The sequence below is a fragment of the Haemaphysalis longicornis genome, unplaced genomic scaffold (genome assembly GCF_048455015.1).
Source record: "Haemaphysalis longicornis isolate Haplotype H1 unplaced genomic scaffold, Haemaphysalis longicornis Haplotype H1 scaffold_7, whole genome shotgun sequence".
Classification (NCBI taxonomy): domain Eukaryota; kingdom Metazoa; phylum Arthropoda; class Arachnida; order Ixodida; family Ixodidae; genus Haemaphysalis; species Haemaphysalis longicornis.
The window spans coordinates 171,941,788-171,959,569 of record NW_027526422.1 but is presented as its reverse complement, the minus strand read 5'-3'; the positions used below and the strand labels follow the sequence as shown (position 1 = coordinate 171,959,569).

At 47.3% G+C, this 17,782-nt stretch overlaps 9 non-coding genes across 9 annotated transcripts; all 9 read left to right on the top strand.

Annotated features, from left to right (window-relative positions):
• Positions 1 to 16,384: 16,384 nt before the first annotated feature.
• Trnat-ugu (transfer RNA threonine (anticodon UGU)) lies at positions 16,385 to 16,456 on the top strand. Its single transcript has one exon. It is a non-coding gene; the product is annotated as a tRNA-Thr (tRNA).
• Positions 16,457 to 16,519: 63 nt separating this feature from the next.
• Positions 16,520 to 16,591, top strand: Trnat-ugu (transfer RNA threonine (anticodon UGU)). Its single transcript has one exon. It is a non-coding gene; the product is annotated as a tRNA-Thr (tRNA).
• A 63-nt stretch (positions 16,592 to 16,654) lies between these two features.
• On the top strand, positions 16,655 to 16,726 carry Trnat-ugu (transfer RNA threonine (anticodon UGU)). The gene has a single exon. It is a non-coding gene; the product is annotated as a tRNA-Thr (tRNA).
• Positions 16,727 to 16,790: 64 nt separating this feature from the next.
• On the top strand, positions 16,791 to 16,862 carry Trnat-ugu (transfer RNA threonine (anticodon UGU)). Its single transcript has one exon. It is a non-coding gene; the product is annotated as a tRNA-Thr (tRNA).
• Positions 16,863 to 16,925: 63 nt separating this feature from the next.
• Trnat-ugu (transfer RNA threonine (anticodon UGU)) lies at positions 16,926 to 16,997 on the top strand. The gene has a single exon. It is a non-coding gene; the product is annotated as a tRNA-Thr (tRNA).
• Positions 16,998 to 17,060: 63 nt separating this feature from the next.
• Trnat-ugu (transfer RNA threonine (anticodon UGU)) lies at positions 17,061 to 17,132 on the top strand. Its single transcript has one exon. It is a non-coding gene; the product is annotated as a tRNA-Thr (tRNA).
• A 64-nt stretch (positions 17,133 to 17,196) lies between these two features.
• On the top strand, positions 17,197 to 17,268 carry Trnat-ugu (transfer RNA threonine (anticodon UGU)). Its single transcript has one exon. It is a non-coding gene; the product is annotated as a tRNA-Thr (tRNA).
• Positions 17,269 to 17,331: 63 nt separating this feature from the next.
• Positions 17,332 to 17,403, top strand: Trnat-ugu (transfer RNA threonine (anticodon UGU)). Its single transcript has one exon. It is a non-coding gene; the product is annotated as a tRNA-Thr (tRNA).
• Positions 17,404 to 17,466: 63 nt separating this feature from the next.
• Trnat-ugu (transfer RNA threonine (anticodon UGU)) lies at positions 17,467 to 17,538 on the top strand. The gene has a single exon. It is a non-coding gene; the product is annotated as a tRNA-Thr (tRNA).
• The last annotated feature ends 244 nt before the right edge of the window (positions 17,539 to 17,782 follow it).

The window sequence follows — 17,782 nt, the reverse complement described above, 5'->3', positions numbered from 1 at the left end:
CTTGTGATTTCACTGCTGAAGAAGCTTAGTAATTAGTTTCAAACGAAGGGAAAATAGGGTACAGTGATGCTAACAATTTTGGAACAAAAAAATTCAATACTACTGCACCAACAGGTATTTCAATAAATGATTAAAAATTGGTTGATGCGATTGATTAACAAGGCAAGCGACTTGTTTCTGTAATAAATGAATGAAGAGCGCGAAAAACATCCCCGTTGCACCAACCAATCCCGACTGCCCCAAATGACAATAAATCAGGCACCGACAAGGCGAGACCCAGTTCCCGGAGGGGAACCTCCAGGTAACGATTTCTGGGGGAGGAGAACCGCCGGCAAGACAACAGGAAGTGGTCAAGTGTTTCCTCCTCTTGAGAGAAGCTGCAGATGACCGATGGCGCTGTGCGTGCGTGGTGTAAATAAAAATTCAAATTAGGTGTTCGACATCGAAAGCAAGTCAGTGTGACCTCGCACAGCCGAGACTGCGCAAAGTCACACTTCCAAGAGTACCGGAGATGCTCAATGACAGGGCAGTCAGCGATGCGTGATGGTTTCGGCCAACTTTTTCTTTCTCTGTCGTTTGGGCGATGGGCGCCGTGGCCACTGACCAGAGAGAGAGAACAGACTTTATTTACAGATCCTGCGTGGGGTTGCCAACCGGCTGCGCAGGGCTCGGGGCTTCCCTTCTAATGCCCTAGTCTATTAAAAGTCCTAGGGCACTGGGCCTAGAACTCGGGGTGTACTCCTGGCAGGGCGTCCGGTACTGGGGTCCCACGGCACCCGGTAACCGGGTCCTTGGTCCCCTTTCTCTTCTGCCTAGCCAGGGCCTCCTCGAGCCGCTGGATCGCCCATCTCTGTGATGATGAGTCTATGGAGCGCAACCAGCGTTCCACTTGCTCGGGGTACGTGGCATCCAGGGACTGCCCGTCCCCATCGCGCACTTCACCGCCGCACTTCATGATGTGGCCGAGTGTCGCTAGTTCCCTTTCACAGACGCTACACACTGGGTCTGCGAACACCTCGGGGCAGATGTGGCGCGCCAACGCCGGGGTTAGCACGCATTCCACTTGCATCTGACGAAGCATCACCGACTCCGCACGGGATAGTTCGTGGTGCGGGGCCGGGTACTCCCTCCTCTCGCCCCTGAATCGCTTTAGGATCTCTCCGTAGTCCGTCAGGGGCTCGAGGTCTTCCTCGGCGTTGGTTTCACCTGCATCCGCGGAGAGGCTGGTGCTGGCGTCCCGGCATCTGACGAGTTCACGGGCCGCCGCGTCCGCCTCCTCGTTGCGGTTGTCGACGCTCGGCAGCTCCCCCATGTGTGCGGGGAACCACTTGATAACGGTAGTCGGGCTAGCGGGGGTGCTCCCTGCAGCCCGCGAGGCCCTGGCGAGCCCCACAAGCCGCTCGGCATCCCGCCAGACCGTGCTCCTGGCGAAATTCTTTACCGCCGTCTTTGAGTCACTTAGCACCGTGCGGGTGCCCGGTACCCCCATTGCCAGGCCTATTGCCGCCTCCTCTGCCTGGCCGGGCGTACTGGCCCGCACGGTGCCTGCGTTGAGTAGATCCCCCGTAGATGCCTGGACGACTGCGACCGCGTAGGCGTCTCTCCTTCCAGGGTACTTGGCTACGTCCACGTACGCAGCGCCCCCGTCGTGTTGGTATTGCCTGGCCAGAGCTGCCGCCCTCGCCCTGCGTCGGTCCAGGTCCCTCTCCGGGTCCATGTTCTTGGGCAGCGGGAACACAATGATGCCCCTCGCTGCCTCGTCGCTCAGGGGGACTTGCTCTTCTAGCACCCCGTCGCTGCTTGCTCGATCTCCCGGTGGCTTGAGCCCCGCGCGGTCGAGGACTCTCCTGCCCGTTGTCGTGCCGTTCAGCCGGGTCAGCTGCGATATTCGTTGGGCCTCGCTGATCTCCGAGAGCGTGTTATGTACTCCCAGAGACAGCAAGGCCGACGTTCTCGTACTGGGTAGTAGGCCCAGGGCACTCTTGTAGGCCTTTCTGATGGCGGCGTCGATCTTGCCTTCTTCCGCCTTGGTCCAGCGGTGGAAGGCTCCCGCGTATGTTGCTTGTTCTGGCCAGTCCGCGGAAGAGATCGCAAACTGGGCACCCTTGATCGCTTTCATTTGCTTCGGAAAATGGGAATAAACCCATACAAAAATATTGTATTGTCGGCGATAGAAAACCCTTTTTATGGTCGTCTTTAGCTATTTCGCCCAATCATCTTTAGACTTTTCTATGGCTGTCTTTAGCGATTCATATCGCCATTCCTATGAGTGCCTTTAGCTTCTTCTATAACCAGTTCTACGGCTGTCTTTAGCTATTCTTATCGACATTCCTATGGGTGTCTTTACCTTCTTCTATAGCCGGTTATATGGTTGTTTTTAGCTTTTCGTATCGACAATCCTATGGGTGTCTTTAGCGTCGTCTATAGCCGGTTCTGTGGTTGTCTTTAGCTATTCGTATCGACATTCCTATGGGTGTCTTTAGCTACTGCAATAGCTGGTTCTATGGTTGTCTTTAGCTATTCGTATCAAAATCCCTATGGGTGTCTTTAGCTTCTTCTATAGCGCGTTCTATGGCTGTCTTTAGCTCTTCTTTCGATATCGCTATGGCTATAGAAGAATCTAAAGACACCGATAGGAATGTCGATAGGAATGGCTAAAGACAGCCATAGAAAGGTCTAAAGATAATTGGGCCAAATAGCTAAAGACAACCATAAGAAGGTTTTTCAATAGCCGACCATGCAATATTTTTGCATGGGCTGCAGCCAGAAGAGAATCACCACTACTTGACACACAGCGACAGCAGCAGCCGCTGAGAAATTATTAGCACGCTGCCATGCCGGCATAGAGCCTTGCAGATCTCTAGAACTTCTCCTGTGGTACTTAGGTTGTGTGCCTAGCTGCATTCTGTAATATATTCTCTGTGAACACTTCAGCCATATAGGGGGAGTGCGAGGTGCGATTGCAAACACTTCGCCAGTTTTCATTCACAAAAGGCTTAAACACAGGCGTTCAAGGAAAGCAAAATCAAGGGGTTTATTCATTCCATTCATTACATAAAGGGCTACTATCTACGCTACTTCGCCGCCAGTAAACAGTTGTTCACATACGCCGATCGAAAAACACAGCCCACGCATTCCAACACTCGGGCTCATGCTTAAGTGACTCGCTCGGCAGCCACACTACGCGGCACATTCCCCGCGAACTCCCACTGAGACACAAATACCTACAGGTGCTGGGTAGTCCACAGAAAAGAAAGCACTCAGAAGTCGTTCATTACACTCAGTACTCAACGCACACAGCTGCAAGTACGGTGGCTAAAATGCACTCTCAATAAAGCAATGAAGACGGTCGCACACAATGCAATGATAAAAAACGTTTTTCCAAGTTCCCTCAATGAGTTCCTTGTACGTTTTCTCAGTTCGCGAAAAAATAATTATTTTTGTCACATCACTGCGGCCAAATCTTCACTTCTGTGTACGTTGCAACGCCCATTTGGTGCAGGGTAGTTTAGAAAAGTATTCGTGAACAACAAAAAAAGTCCTGCATTTCTCGCACTATAGAGTCTCTTCAGTTCGTAAGATCACTCACCCTGGAGTTTTGCGTACGATGAAATTCCTGTCACAGTATCGCAGGTATTCATTTTCGCATGACTCGAAGTTGGTGTTGAATTAATTGTAACACTGTCACCGTAAAGACCGAAATTTACGACACCGAAAAGCGACACATTTGCTTGTCGTCACACTATCCACACGAGCACATTGCGTCGAGTCGTAAATTCCCAGCACCAGGCAACACGTGCCATGCGCGCACATGAGCAAGGAGACGAAATTTGGCTGACTGAGTACATCCAGGTATAAGCAGGTCCATCCCGATAGCAAATAGTGTGGAGGTACGTGCACATCTCTTGATCTTTTTTCAGTGCGAATGCACTTTATAAGCGACCCTGAATTCCGTTGACCGCCGTCCGTCCACATAGCAATAGCTGCGGGTGCGCGCGCTCCTCGTCTTCCTTGGCAACGGGGGAGATGGGCGCGCGCTGCCTGGCCGCTGACATGGCACATACCCACGTGGGGGATTGGCCAGGAATCGGGCGTGAGAAGGGCTAATGCACCCGGTTAACGGAGTACTGACACGAAATTTCAAAGCTGAGATCCGCTCTAGCAATCAAGTACAACGACAACACAAATAGGTGTCTGTGCATGGCACATGCCCACGTGGGGGATTGGCCAGGAATCGGGCGTGAGAAGGGCTAATGCACCCGCTTAAAGGAGTACTGACACGAAATTTCAAAACTGAGATCCAATCTAGCAATCAAGTACAACGACAACACAAATAGGTGTCTGTGAATAAATGCATCTTTCTTTCTTTGTAGTTGTGTGTGTGTGTGTGTGTGTGATCTCTCTTTCGCGAACATTACCGAACCGCGCAAATTCACCTCGTGCATTCGCACTTTCACATTCTTCCCCTCGGGGAAATGCGGGGAAAATTTTCTAACTTGTTCGCTGGTAATTATTTTTTTGGTAAATACAGGATTGTAGTGTTTCAGTTTCGGTTTCGATTCGGTTTATGTTGTCTTTACTTGCTACCAGGTGACTTCTGTACATATATGCATACCTCTGAATAAAAGCTCAGTTTTTGGTTGGTGATCGTGGACGAGAGTGGTCGCTTCGTGGTTCTTCTGCGGCTTCCGCCGCGATATAACAAAATCGCTTACCGTTTTGTTTTCTTCATCAGAAAAAGTTGTATCTGTTTTCAGTACTAAGGGAAAATTGTCTGTCACTAGCATTGCTACGCGCAAGAATATTAACACAGCGCGGGCTGCACGGCTGTGTCCTTCGGTACCCATCGCCAAAACCAGTATGCCAAACAGACAACATAAAATAAAACAGGAAGCAGGGGTGCCCCCTCTACCTTTTTATCGCTTCCCAGAATTTCCTCACTGCACTTCCTTCGGTCCGGCGTGGGTCGCTCTCCCCCTTTCTCAATGACTAATCTGAAAGTGGGCTCCGCGGGAGAAAGAATGCGGTGGTTCGCAGCTACCATATTTCTGAGAGAGCGTACCGTGGGCCGGGAAAGTTATTTCCAATCTGCTTCGACGCTGTGATGGCCGTTTTCAGAGAAGCCAGCAATTAGATGCGACTGCATCTCATTCACTCGCCTTGTCCCTCCATACGGCGTTGTCCGTCCACACCCTCCCCCTACACTATAAAAAAATAATAGTTAGCGGCACCCGGTTTCGATCCCACGACCCTGTGGGTGGAACGCGAGGTACATGGTGCTATTCCTACTGCGCCACAAAACCGAAACAGAATAAAATGCTACGCACGCGCCTTATATCCTTGACTCACTCAAATTACGTCAAGATGCTACGGATACAACGCATGATGGGGCAATGATTAACACTTGCAATAAAAGAAAAGAAGCTCCTACTTACAGCAACAATGATGGAGTAAAGGTCGTTGCGACAGCGAAGCCCCAAGCCTACCACTTAGAGATTGACCAAGATTGGCCAATAAAACATAATAATAATCATAAAATATAATAATCATATGCGTTCCCGACACGTTTCAAGCGATTTCAGAATCAATCCAACAGAAACACCAAGTGAACCCCACGATGCGTCGCATCTACACAGGGTTCCCCTCGCGGGGAGGTGGGCGCAATTTTTCACTTGACCGCGGCAACGAAGGGCCGCAGAGGAAGAATTCTCCGAAATTATACGTTTTTCAGTCAACGTTCATTTGCAAGCGTTGCCGGCGCGCAGTATCCAAAGTTGAGCGTTAATCTGTAGCTTCCCTTATTGTACTTTTCCAGTATTGATGGTATAATAAGTACCTAACCTTATTGAACAAACCCAGTGGACCACGGACGTCCATCGAACATCCGTTGGACATCCGGTGTCGGACATTTGGACGTCCGTCAGACATCCGCAGAAAGCCAGCGGACGTTTTACAGACGTCCGTGGGATGGTCCGATGCAAAGGAATTGGTCATCCTACGAACATCCGACAGACGTCCCAGCCGGATTTTCCGACATCCGGCGGATGTTCAAAATTGGACATTTCCAAACCGAAATGTACAGGGGACGTCCAGGGGATAACAAAATGCGGATATTGGATGTCCACCGGACGTCCGCTTCTAGTCCTAAATTTTTCGAATCGGGGAGAACCTGTACTCGCTGTAAACCTCAGTGCTTTGTTGATAACATGCCTTGAAGCACCACTCCATCTTTGCGAATACTTGATACAAAAGCCTCTTCTGTAGCTTGTTTTGGCACAGCCCTAATTATAAATGCTTGCCCCATGCACTCTGTGGTCAGACAACTCCACAACCTATTCATATTTCTCTTGCCAAGAGTGCAAACAGTGATTTTACAGAAGCATAATACAGTTGAACGTTGCAAGCTTATCGTCATGACTTTTCAATAAGGACTATGCATACACTGCGGGCTGTTGTGTCAACACATATAAATAAGTTGTAGTAGGCAGTTACCACCTCGGTGAACAGGATGTTTTAACATGACAGCCCGCAGTGTACACATGGTTCCGTATTGAAAAGCGGTTACGATAATAAGCTCGCAACTTTCCACGGTATTATGCTACTGCAAGCATCACTGCTCCCACTCTTGCCAAGAAAAATATGAATAGGGTGTGGAGTTGAGTCCACACATTGTGTGGTACAAGCATTTATAATAAGGGTTTTGCCATAACAAGCTACAGAAAGGGCTTTTGAATTGAGTATTCTTAAAGCTGGAGTAGTACTTCAAGGCATGTTATCAATAAAGCACTGAACTTTACAGCAAGTACAGGTTCTCAACTTTACTAGAAAACTGAAACCTACACTATTAAGCTTTATGAATCTATACCGAGTATGTTTGGGATATTTCCATTAAACTGCTAAAGACAACTTCCAGCAATGCGCGCTAAAGAACAACAAGTTAGCTTGAAAAAGTGAAGTATTGAACAGTTAAGCAGGCTGCTGAAAACTAATATACTGAATGAAATAGATTACATGTTGCAAAATATGGCATGCAAAACAGATGAGACATTGTCGCAAAGCTTGAAATTTTTTATTTAACGCTTTATAACCTCCAATGCAAGTACAACCTTTCATGTGCCCATCACGCTTCATGCCAGGAACATCTTGAATCAAACTTTCCCCAACTCTTCGGTCAGCACCTGCAAAACCAAAAGCAACAATTACAGGTTTCTTTTTGGAGTCACCCGACAGAAGAAGTCAAATACATGTAAATTCAAACTTCATGGTTTATTTAGTCCTATATATGGCTACATAATTAGACACACAAAAAGAATTTTTGCCTGCTTTTGAACTATTTTGGTTGGCGCGAATCTACAGCTAATGCAGATTCGAGCAATTTTCGTCACACCAACAAGAAAAGAAATCAGCACCACTTTTGTTGCTCCTGTCGCAAGTGTGAATGACCCTTACACACAATACATTCACACGGTGACTGGCAGCTGCGGAGGGACGTAACTTTGCGCACCGAAAGCCTGATTGGCCAGGCTAAATGCCTCCCCCCTCCTCCCACCCCTCATGTCAATATTTTTAATCACCAAGTAGCCCAACTCCAAGCTTCGCAGAGTCAGTGAGGTGCGTTTCGATACGATGCATGCTTTTCACCTACGCGCTGTGACGGCGTCTATCAATATGAGGTGTGCGCGCCGTAGTGGAAGGCGCCGGATGAATTTTGACCACCTGGTTATCTTTAACGTGCGGCAAAATGTCGTACATACGGGCGTTTTCTCTTTTCGCCTCCATCAGAAAAGCGGCCGCCGCGGCCGAAAATTGAACCCCCTTGTCCTTGGGCGCGGCAGCGCTACGTCTTAGCCACTGAGACACCGCGGCGGGTATTGATACGTGCGTCTACAAGTGCATAAGCTAGCACGGCATATATATTAGTACACGCTCCCTGCTCGCGTCGGCAAAATGCGTTTACTTCACCGCGTTTGCCGGCATGAGCCACACTAAAGGGCACCTCGGCGTAAACACTATACGGCCGCGTCCCCTCTGGGGTCGTGAAATCACCCCCATACCTAAAACTCACCGTACGGCTTCCCACACGTTTCGTGACACGTGCCTACATTTTACCTCAAGGCCAATGCATAACGCATCTCCGCAACGAGCTCACACAGCAAAAATTGTAACAACCCTTTCCGTAAACCTGAGTGAACGTAAAAGTAGCCACTGCGCACACCCCGCCGTAGGTAGCGCCGGGCTGAATGCGAACGCGGGCATGCTCAACGACTTTCTTTCAACGAGAGTACGTGCACGTACTGCTGATAGCTTTAAGAGCCTATGTTTGCGAAGAAAAGGTGATTCCCTGAGCGCGTTTTTACACTGTCATTCAAAACGCTCTAATCCACTCATGCCTAACTTCGGCACAACGTACGGCTGGTACGGCGTTTGCAGTACACGGAAAGCTAAACACGATTTCCTCTCCCTCTCCCCACTCACCGGCACTTATAAAAATGTCTTACCTTTCGTTGAGGAAGCAAAAAGATGTCTAGAAGAAAGCAGCAGGGTTTCTTTCTCTAAGATAACCGAAGTGCGTTGGCGCTTCACAACTCGCACACGATGGATAGTCGCACAAAAGCGAATGGCTATGGCTGTACGGCTTGACGTGTCTTGACCAGTGTTGGCTTTGCATCGCAAAGAAGGAAAAAAAACTAGTCGCACAAAAAATACTTTTTAGCCTCATTAGCAGCAAATTAAACAATACAACATTGTATATCAACCCAACCGTTTTTATAAAACTTACGAGATCTGCTGTCGTTCTTTTTTTGAATTCGTTCAGCCCGCAGCGAGTTACTTGTTCGCGAGCCGGAAAGGCGCGAGGGTTACAGCTATTGCAATTGCTTCTCAGCTTACGAATTGTTTGCCCCCCCCCCCCCCCTGCAGGCAGCTAGAATATAGATAACATAATTAACGCGATGCTAATTACGATAAGTTACAAACATGATCGAGGAATATTGCTTCAACCATACAGACATACGATGGGCGTCCAGTGGACGTTATTGATGGGACCATAGTAAACGTCCATGCACAAACGTAGCTCGGACGTCCGTCGGACCAAATTGAACGGACGTTCACGTTTCCCAGAAAAATACATCCGAAGTACGTCCACCAGACGTCGAGCGCGGGACTTGGACGTTCGGCTGTAAAACGGACGTCCTACGGATATCTGTGGTCCAATGGGAATACGTTCATATAACCAGCCGATCAACCTCATCATCGTTATCCATACTGTGTTGTAGATGTAGCTTGGTAAATCATAAATATATGAATTTCGCGTCATAAGTTATATTGAAACCAGCAGAATAGGATTTAATGATTCCTCGAATTATACCTTTATAGGCTAACACTTTTCGATTAGTGGCTGGAGACTTGGAGCCTTATGTTTCTGTGTGGTTAGCTAAAGAAGCCTTTATGGATGCAGGCTGGTAAGTTCTGCGCCAAACGCTTTCTTAATGCCGGGAAAATGTTGTTTAATAATCGCACATCTAAAGGTTTACGGTTATATATTGTACTGTACCCAGCCGCAGAAGCTATTATGGCTGCCTCTTTTTAACTTTAAAGCAAATTCTCTCCAATAGCTGGCAGAAGACAGCCGTATGGTTCCACCAAGTTTGTAGACTTAGAGCTAAACAACGGCCCATTGCCAGCCAAACCTTTCTCTCTATAGCTTTAGGACGAACTCTTTTCTATAGCTGGCAAAAGACAACTGAATGGTTTGAAGTCTGTAGACTTAGAGCGAAACAACGGCCTATAGCCAGCCGAATGAGCTTTTATGGCTTTCTCTCAGCTTTAGGACGAACTCTTTTCAATAGCTGGTAAAAGACAGCTGAATGGTTTTGAGTCTGTAGAGTTAAAGCTAAACAACAGCCCATAGCCAACCAAAAGAGCTTTTGTGGCTGCCTCTCTTTGCTTGAGGACATATTTTTTCCAATAGCTGGCAAAAGACAGCTGAATGGTTTCAAGTCTGTAGACTTCAATCTAAACAATGGTCTATAGCCAGCGAAAAGAGCTTTTCCGTGGCTGGTCTATAGAACTAAAGCCATACATGTTTCTTTAGCTGGCTACAGTAACCTGAATAGCTGTGACTCTATAGACTAAACACATTAGAATGTTCTATAATCGTCTAAAGAGAATTGTATGGTTTACAGTCTTTAGTGCAGGAGCTATAAAAACTTCAATAGCTGGCTATCGCCTATTTTATGCCTTTTTATGGGTGACCACAAATACCCATTGGCGGCCATAGCTCACCATACATTTTTCAATAGACGCCCATAAGGCATTTTTTTATGGATGCCTCTAAGCGGGCGTCTACGTGGCTCTGAGGCTCGAACAAAGAGCTCAGATATCAGCTAATTTAGCACGTTATTTGGGCTCAAGTTGTTCTCGACGCGGGCCGTCAGCGCGCGCGATATGTGTGCATTAACTTTTATGTCAGCTTTTCTGCATTGTTTGCAGTGAACACAAAACGACGCTGCTTGATTGACTGCGTTCTGTTGACAACAAGCCTTTCCAAAATCAATAAAATGTACTGCGACGCTCTTTGATACCCACGTTATCGAAAACTACTCCGTATAGTAAAGCCAGTGTGACATAGCTAATTAGCAAGTAATAGTACATCTGGCCGATTCCAAGCGGTTTTTCCTCCTGAACACCAATAGTGCTGGAAAACAGCAACCGGGGGACAAGCAAGAAGGCAGGTCTTTCGGTCAACTTGAAAAACTATGACAACGAAAACATAAAGAAAGGTAACACTGCGGATTTTCCCGATACTGCAATGCATAATTTTAAACAATAATGCTATTTAAGTATCAATACATAGAATGCACAGCAGATACCGCGTGGTAGATTCGGTTATCCAAGTTTTGTGTCGTTCTCCTTCTTAATGACACCAACTCAAATATTTCGTGAAAAGAGGCTTTTGGTTTTGCTTGTGGGAGTTAATACCCGGCAAAAGACGAAAATCACAAACGAACTTCTAAGTAATAACTGCCTGTGTAACATGATGTGTGCAGTGTAAAATGTTACGCAGTCGGTAAGCATTATGTATGATCCGCATCAGCGCATACCATATTTACCCGATTCTAACGCGCACTTTTTTTCCGAAAAAATAGGTCGAAAAATTGCATGCACTTTAGAATCGGATACAAAACCGAAATTGCCTAAACAGCGGAAATTTTGTCCCACCCATCGCCATCGCCATCACAAGATGGCGCCAAATCTTTTAGCAATGATTTTTCGGAGGCAGCAAGCCTAGGCGCCTAGGCTTTTCTATCGGCGTTCACACAAATCGTCAAATCGTTTCACTTGCGCGCTTGAAAACAACAATGGCAGCACCAGCTCCCACGCGTTCAAAACGAGTGGTCGGCTGAAGCGTGCACCTCTGGAGAAGTTCTCGGGATGGGCGTGTGAGGCGTGGGCCACGATCCCATCGACCATGGTTGAACGTTCGTTCAGAAGTGTGGCATCGCGAACGCGCTTGAAGGCACCGAACCGAGATGTGGTCAGCGGAGAGCGACGAGGAGCGAGGTGAGAGAGATTACTTCGGGAAATAAATCGCCAGTTTCTCTGGTATTCGTTTGTCTGGGTCACAAAGTCCCGTGCGCGTTACAATCCGAGGTACAAGTTTTTTCGGTTTTTTTGCCAGGAAAATCGGGTGCGCGTTAGAATCGGGGGCGCATTTGGATCGGGTAAATACGGTAAGTAACGTGGAATAACTGCCTTTTTCGCGAGAGGCTGTAGCCATTTATACTTTCCTATGAAGCACCTAATATTGGACGGGTACTTCACTCCACCGAGAGGATGAGTGAGCGTTGAACAAAAGCCGCCGTTTCTCTGACACTTTGTAAACTAAATGCACGACACGTAATAGCCTCAACAAGTATTTCGCAATGAAGGTGCTCATCAAAGCACCACGAATTCTTCATCACTATAAAAGTTATGGCTTCGCCCGAACTTCAGAATGGGAAACAGAACACGTTTAATCTTTCTGAAATTAGAGTCAGTGGTGATTTTGTACTGCACGCTTCAAATGAGCAAAATACGGTGTTCACGAAAGCGGTTGCACAACAGCTCCAAATGGGTTCCTGCAATTTCTTTTTTTCCCTACTCTTTCCGTCTCTCGCCATTATTAATGCTTTGTAAGCGCTGGCAAAGAAGGGGGATTTCGTTTTCTGTCGAAGGACATCACTAATTATACGTCTTAGCTACCTTACAAAAGTGCACTGCTTGAAGAATTTTCATACATATCGGCGAAGTTTATTTATTTTACGCGCAAGTGCATCTTCGGCCATGAAGCACCTAATATATATCCGGATCATCGTTCCAGTTGGTGCACGAAACAGTGTATACTTCGCTGCCGTGCACCAGTTATGTGGAACAAGACACGAGCAAAAAATATACAAACTCACTCTCCACAAATGTTTACTGGAACATAAGTGGGACAGTAACTGGAACCGCCGACAGCGCATGACCCCATTTCTTCGGTTCCAGATAAAAAAAAACATGAAGAGAGCAAGTTGAGGCTTCCAGATAAGATCCGCCTATACGTCTCGTTCCAGTTATTTTTCGTTCGGATCCACATAAAATATGGGGATCAAACTTTTTATCTGAACCTTACATGGAACCAGGTTAAGAGTGCAGGGCCCGGTCTTAGCCCGACCAATTTTTAAAATATGAGGGTCAGTCAGGACCAATTCCGACAGAATTTAATAAAATTAGCCCGAGGCCACCAGTCTGTTTTCAAATATCAGCCCAAATACGACAGACTATTAATAAGTGCGCCAAACAGATTGCTGTCTTTTACCTAAAAAGTAAGGCTAAAACAAGTGGGTCGCCTTGAAATTTCCGACCTTGACTGACCTTTGCACAAAAGAAATATCTTATTTTAGAAGAAATAATTTTGAGAATATTGGCAAAATATGCACTTCGCTTGCGTCAGTCTCCGTGCTCAAGGCACGATTATCACCCGCCGTCATGGCTCAGTAATACTATTAGGGGATTTTAATTGCGTGTTAACCGCACGTGACAAGACAAGCAAAAGGCCGTTCAAGGACGTCAGCACTGATTTGTTGTCTGAGCACATTGTGGAATTCGGTCTTGAGGATGTTGCCGAATGTTTGGAGGGCGCAAGAAGCGTGCAATACACGCACTTTCAAGGCGCTAGCCACGCCCGACTGGACCGGATTTACATATCGGTGGAAATGGTTCCAATGTGCAGCAACTATAGTGTTTTGCCATTGTCTTTCTCCGATCATTGTCTTGTCGCGTGCAGAATAGGGCACAAAAAACGGCGGAACAATTTTACATGGGAATTGTGGAAGTTGAATGAAACTGTTTTAAAAGACGAAAATTTCAGCAACACAGTAAAGGACCAAATCAGAAAAATCGAACAGGGCAGCCAAAATATGATCTTGGAAATGTGGGAACTAACAAAAGAAGCGTCTAAAATTAAAGCAATTGAACGGGCCAGCTGCATAAGGTTCGAACAAAAAGAAAAGGAAACGTCGCTCCGAGAATTGCTAAAAACTCTGACAGAGCAGGAGGGCAAACAGCCGGGCGTGTACAAAGACGACATCAGGCAAACAAAACAAAAGCTAGAAATAATCGACGAAGAGCGCTATCACGGAGCGCTTGTACGAGCAAGAGCGGTCCAGGCGATAGCGGGTGAAAGACCTACAAAGAGAGCCTTGGGGCTCGAGAAAGCGCATGCTCGACGGAATCACATAACCGAGATTGACTGGAACGGCGAAACTTCCGGGGATAACAAGCACATCGAGCGTGCCTTTTTTGAGCACTACCAGTCGCTTTTTGCTTACCGCTCTGCCGATATCGAAAGCTTCAGGAGAGAATTCCTCAGCAACATGCCGAAGCTTGACGATGAAACAAAGGAGTGGCTACAACAACCAATAACATCGAAAGAAGTTGAAGACGCCATTGATAATTTAAACCCGGGGAAATCTCCAGGCCCGGACGGTTTGAGTGCGGCGTTCTATAAGGAATTTAAGAATGAAATATCGCCGGTATTAGCGGCTGTTTTCAATGAATCATTTAATTTGAAAACACTGCCACGTTCTTACGGAATTGCTCACACGGTGTTAATCCCCAAAACAGATGATGTCGGAAAACTTAAGCAGGTTACGTCATATAGGCCCATTTCACTTACGAATGTGGACTACAAAATATTTATGAAGATACTAGCAAGTAGGCTCCAGGGAGTGATTCATAAAATTGTTGGCCCTCATCAGACTTGCGGCATACGGGGAAGGTCCATTTGCACCAATATACACAAGGCAAGGTGTGTGCTGGAGTGTTCCGATGCCATGCACCTAGGAGTCGCTGTGCTTCAGCTAGACCTTGAAAAGGCCTTTGACTGTGTATCGCACGAAGTATTGTTTTCTATTTTAGACTATATAAACGTCGGTTCTGTTATCAAAGAGGGGGTAGCATTGGCGTACCGGAATTGCACCACGCGGTTAGTTGTGAACAAGGCATTGGGAGCGCCCATTAACGTGCAACGCTCTGTGCGCCAGGGCTGCCCCCTCAGCCCACTTTTGTTTTGCATTTATATTGAAACATTGTGTTTGCGCATACTCAAAGATGTAGAAATTCGAGGGTTCCGAGTACATGAGGCCGAAGTAAAAGTATTGGCTTATGCAGACGACATTGCGGTATTCTGTGAAAACAAGGAAAGTATTATTAAAGTAGTTGAGATAACAAAACAGTTTAGTACAATCACCGGAAGCCTTGTAAATTGGGGTAAGTGCCTGGGGTTCTGGCATGGAGAATGGCAATCAACCCCTGACACTTTTGCCAACGCAAGCTGGTTAACAACCCCCGTAAAGTACCTTGGAGCCCCACTACAGTGTTATAAAGACAGTGAGCCGTATTGGCATGAACAAACACAGGAGACTCGAGCAAAGGCAGACAAGTGGAGGGGGGCTTATTTATCAACCTTTGCTAGGGCAACAGTGTGCAATCTGTTTTTTGTTAGTAAACTGTGGTACGTGATGCAAGTGCTCCACTGTTCGCGTACAAATGTGCAAAAGCTGCATCGGGTCCTTGCTGTTTTCGTGTGGGCCTCGAATTGGGAGAGGTGCAGCCGCACCAACCTGTTCAGGCGAATCAAAGATGGGGGACTGGGACTGGCGCACCTATTTGTGCGACAGCTTGTAAATAGATTTCTATTTTTAAGGGATGTAAGCGACCCCTTTCTGAGGACAGTGTGTCAGGTGAGGCTGGGCAGGCTTCTCCCTGACTTTGTTGTAACCACCGGGTATATGCATGGAGGGATTTTTGGTTTTTTCAAAGAAGTCATTGGAAGTGTTAATTTTTTGAATGCACGTTTTTCAAAAGAATACTTGAGTGCTGTAAAAAGGAAAAATCTGTATCATGATATTGTGGATACCGTGTTCCCCGTGCCAATGTACAGGGCTATGTACTCTGGAGGCCCAGGCCAGGACGTTCTTAAGAGGGTGAAAAGGATGCAAATTCAGCCAGGGGTCAAGTCCTTTTTCTTTAGGCTGCATACAGGTACATTATTAGTACGAACATATATGGAACAGAGGGGGCTATTTGTACCATGGGGGACAGACTGTTTTAGGTGTAAATTACCAGAGACAATAGACCACGTGTTTTTGCATTGTTGTGAGGGAGTGTACTTATGGGATGTGCTGCAAAGGACACTACGAAAAGACTTTCCCTTAAACCCTCACGGTATACGATTTCTTGCAGTGGACAATGAGGCTGGAGTGCCTTATGATTTAGTAATGGTACTGGGCCTCCATAGCATATGGCGCTCTCGCACTGCAAAACTGTATAATGATATCGATGCACGTTTTGCCCGACAGTATTTTAAAGAGAGTATTGGTCGCTTTGTCGAAATTATTAAGTCTGACGAGGTATTGCCGGTTTGGCTGCCAGAAATAGAGCAGCTGACAAAGCTGAGGCTATTTTAACTGACAATGTCAGCCCTTTATTGGCTGGCAGCCTCATTTTTCCTGAGTTCAGTGTTTTATTGTGATCATCTGTAATGTTGTTTTGCGTGTTGTCAAAACCAGGCAATAAAGAAAAAAAAAAAAAAACGCTATAGCTCAGTGGTAGAGCGCCGGTCTTGTAAACCAGCGGTCGTGAGTTCGACCCTCACTGGCGGCTTCTTTTTATCGTTTATGAGAGCGTGCATAATATTGGTGCTACAAGCAAGGACAGGGGAACGCGGCCGCTGTAGCTCAGTGGTAGAACACTGGTCTTGTAAACCAGCGGTCGTGAGTTCGACCCTCACTGGCGGATTCTTTTTTTTCGTTTATGAGAGCGTGCATAATATTGGTGCTACAAGCAAGGACAGTTGAACGCGGCCGCTATAGCTCAGTGGTAGAGCGCTGGTCTTGTAAACCAGCGGTCGTGAGTTCGACCCTCACTGGCGGCTTCTTTTTATCGTTTATGAGAGCGTGCATAATATTGGTGCTACAAGCAAGGACAGGGGAACGCGGCCGCTATAGCTCAGTGGTAGAGCGCTGGTCTTGTAAACCAGCGGTCGTGAGTTCGACACTCACTGGCGGCTTCTTTTTATCGTTTATGAGAGCGTGCATAATATTGGTGCTACAAGCAAGGACAGGGGAACGCGGCCGCTATAGCTCAGTGGTAGAGCGCTGGTCTTGTAAACCAGCGGTCGTGAGTTCGACCCTCACTGGCGGCTTCTTTTTATCTCTTTATGAGAGCGTGCATAATATTGGTGCTACAAGCAAGGACAGGGGAACGCGGCCGCTATAGCTCAGTGGTAGAGCGCCGGTCTTGTAAACCAGCGGTCGTGAGTTCGACCCTCACTGGCGGCTTCTTTTTATCGTTTATGAGAGCGTGCATAATATTGGTGCTACAAGCAAGGACAGGGGAACGCGGCCGCTATAGCTCAGTGGTAGAGCGCTGGTCTTGTAAACCAGCGGTCGTGAGTTCGACCCTCACTGGCGGCTTCTTTTTATCGTTTATGAGAGCGTGCATAATATTGGTGCTACAAGCAAGGACAGGGGAACGCGGCCGCTATAGCTCAGTGGTAGAGCGCTGGTCTTGTAAACCAGCGGTCGTGAGTTCGACCCTCACTGGCGGCTTCTTTTTATCTCTTTATGAGAGCGTGCATAATATTGGTGCTACAAGCAAGGACAGGGGAACGCGGCCGCTATAGCTCAGTGGTAGAGCGCCGGTCTTGTAAACCAGCGGTCGTGAGTTCGACCCTCACTGGCGGCTTCTTTTTATCGTTTATGAGAGCGTGCATAATGTTGGTGCTACAAGCAAGGACAGGGGAACGCGGCCGCTATAGCTCAGTGGTAGAGCGCTGGTCTTGTAAACCAGCGGTCGTGAGTTCGACCCTCACTGGCGGCTTCTTTTTATCGTTTATGAGAGCGTGCATAATATTGGTGCTACAAGCAAGGACAGGGGAACGCGGCCGCTATAGCTCAGTGGTAGAGCGCTGGTCTTGTAAACCAGCGGTCGTGAGTTCGACCCTCACTGGCGGCTTCTTTTTATTCGTTTATCAGAGCGTGCATAATATTGGTGTTACAAGCAATGGCAGGAAAAGCTGTGCCGCTATAGCTCAGTGGTAGATTCTGCTTCCGGCCGCGCTAGTGTGCGGACGCGGGATGATTGGCTCCTCAGGAGCGGTGAATGCGGCCGTGTCTGGCCGCGGAAACAGGTTTTTTGGACAGGAATCGGAAGATTACCCCGTGAGTTTGCCAATGCTGCCAACAGGTCGGTGTGTTTT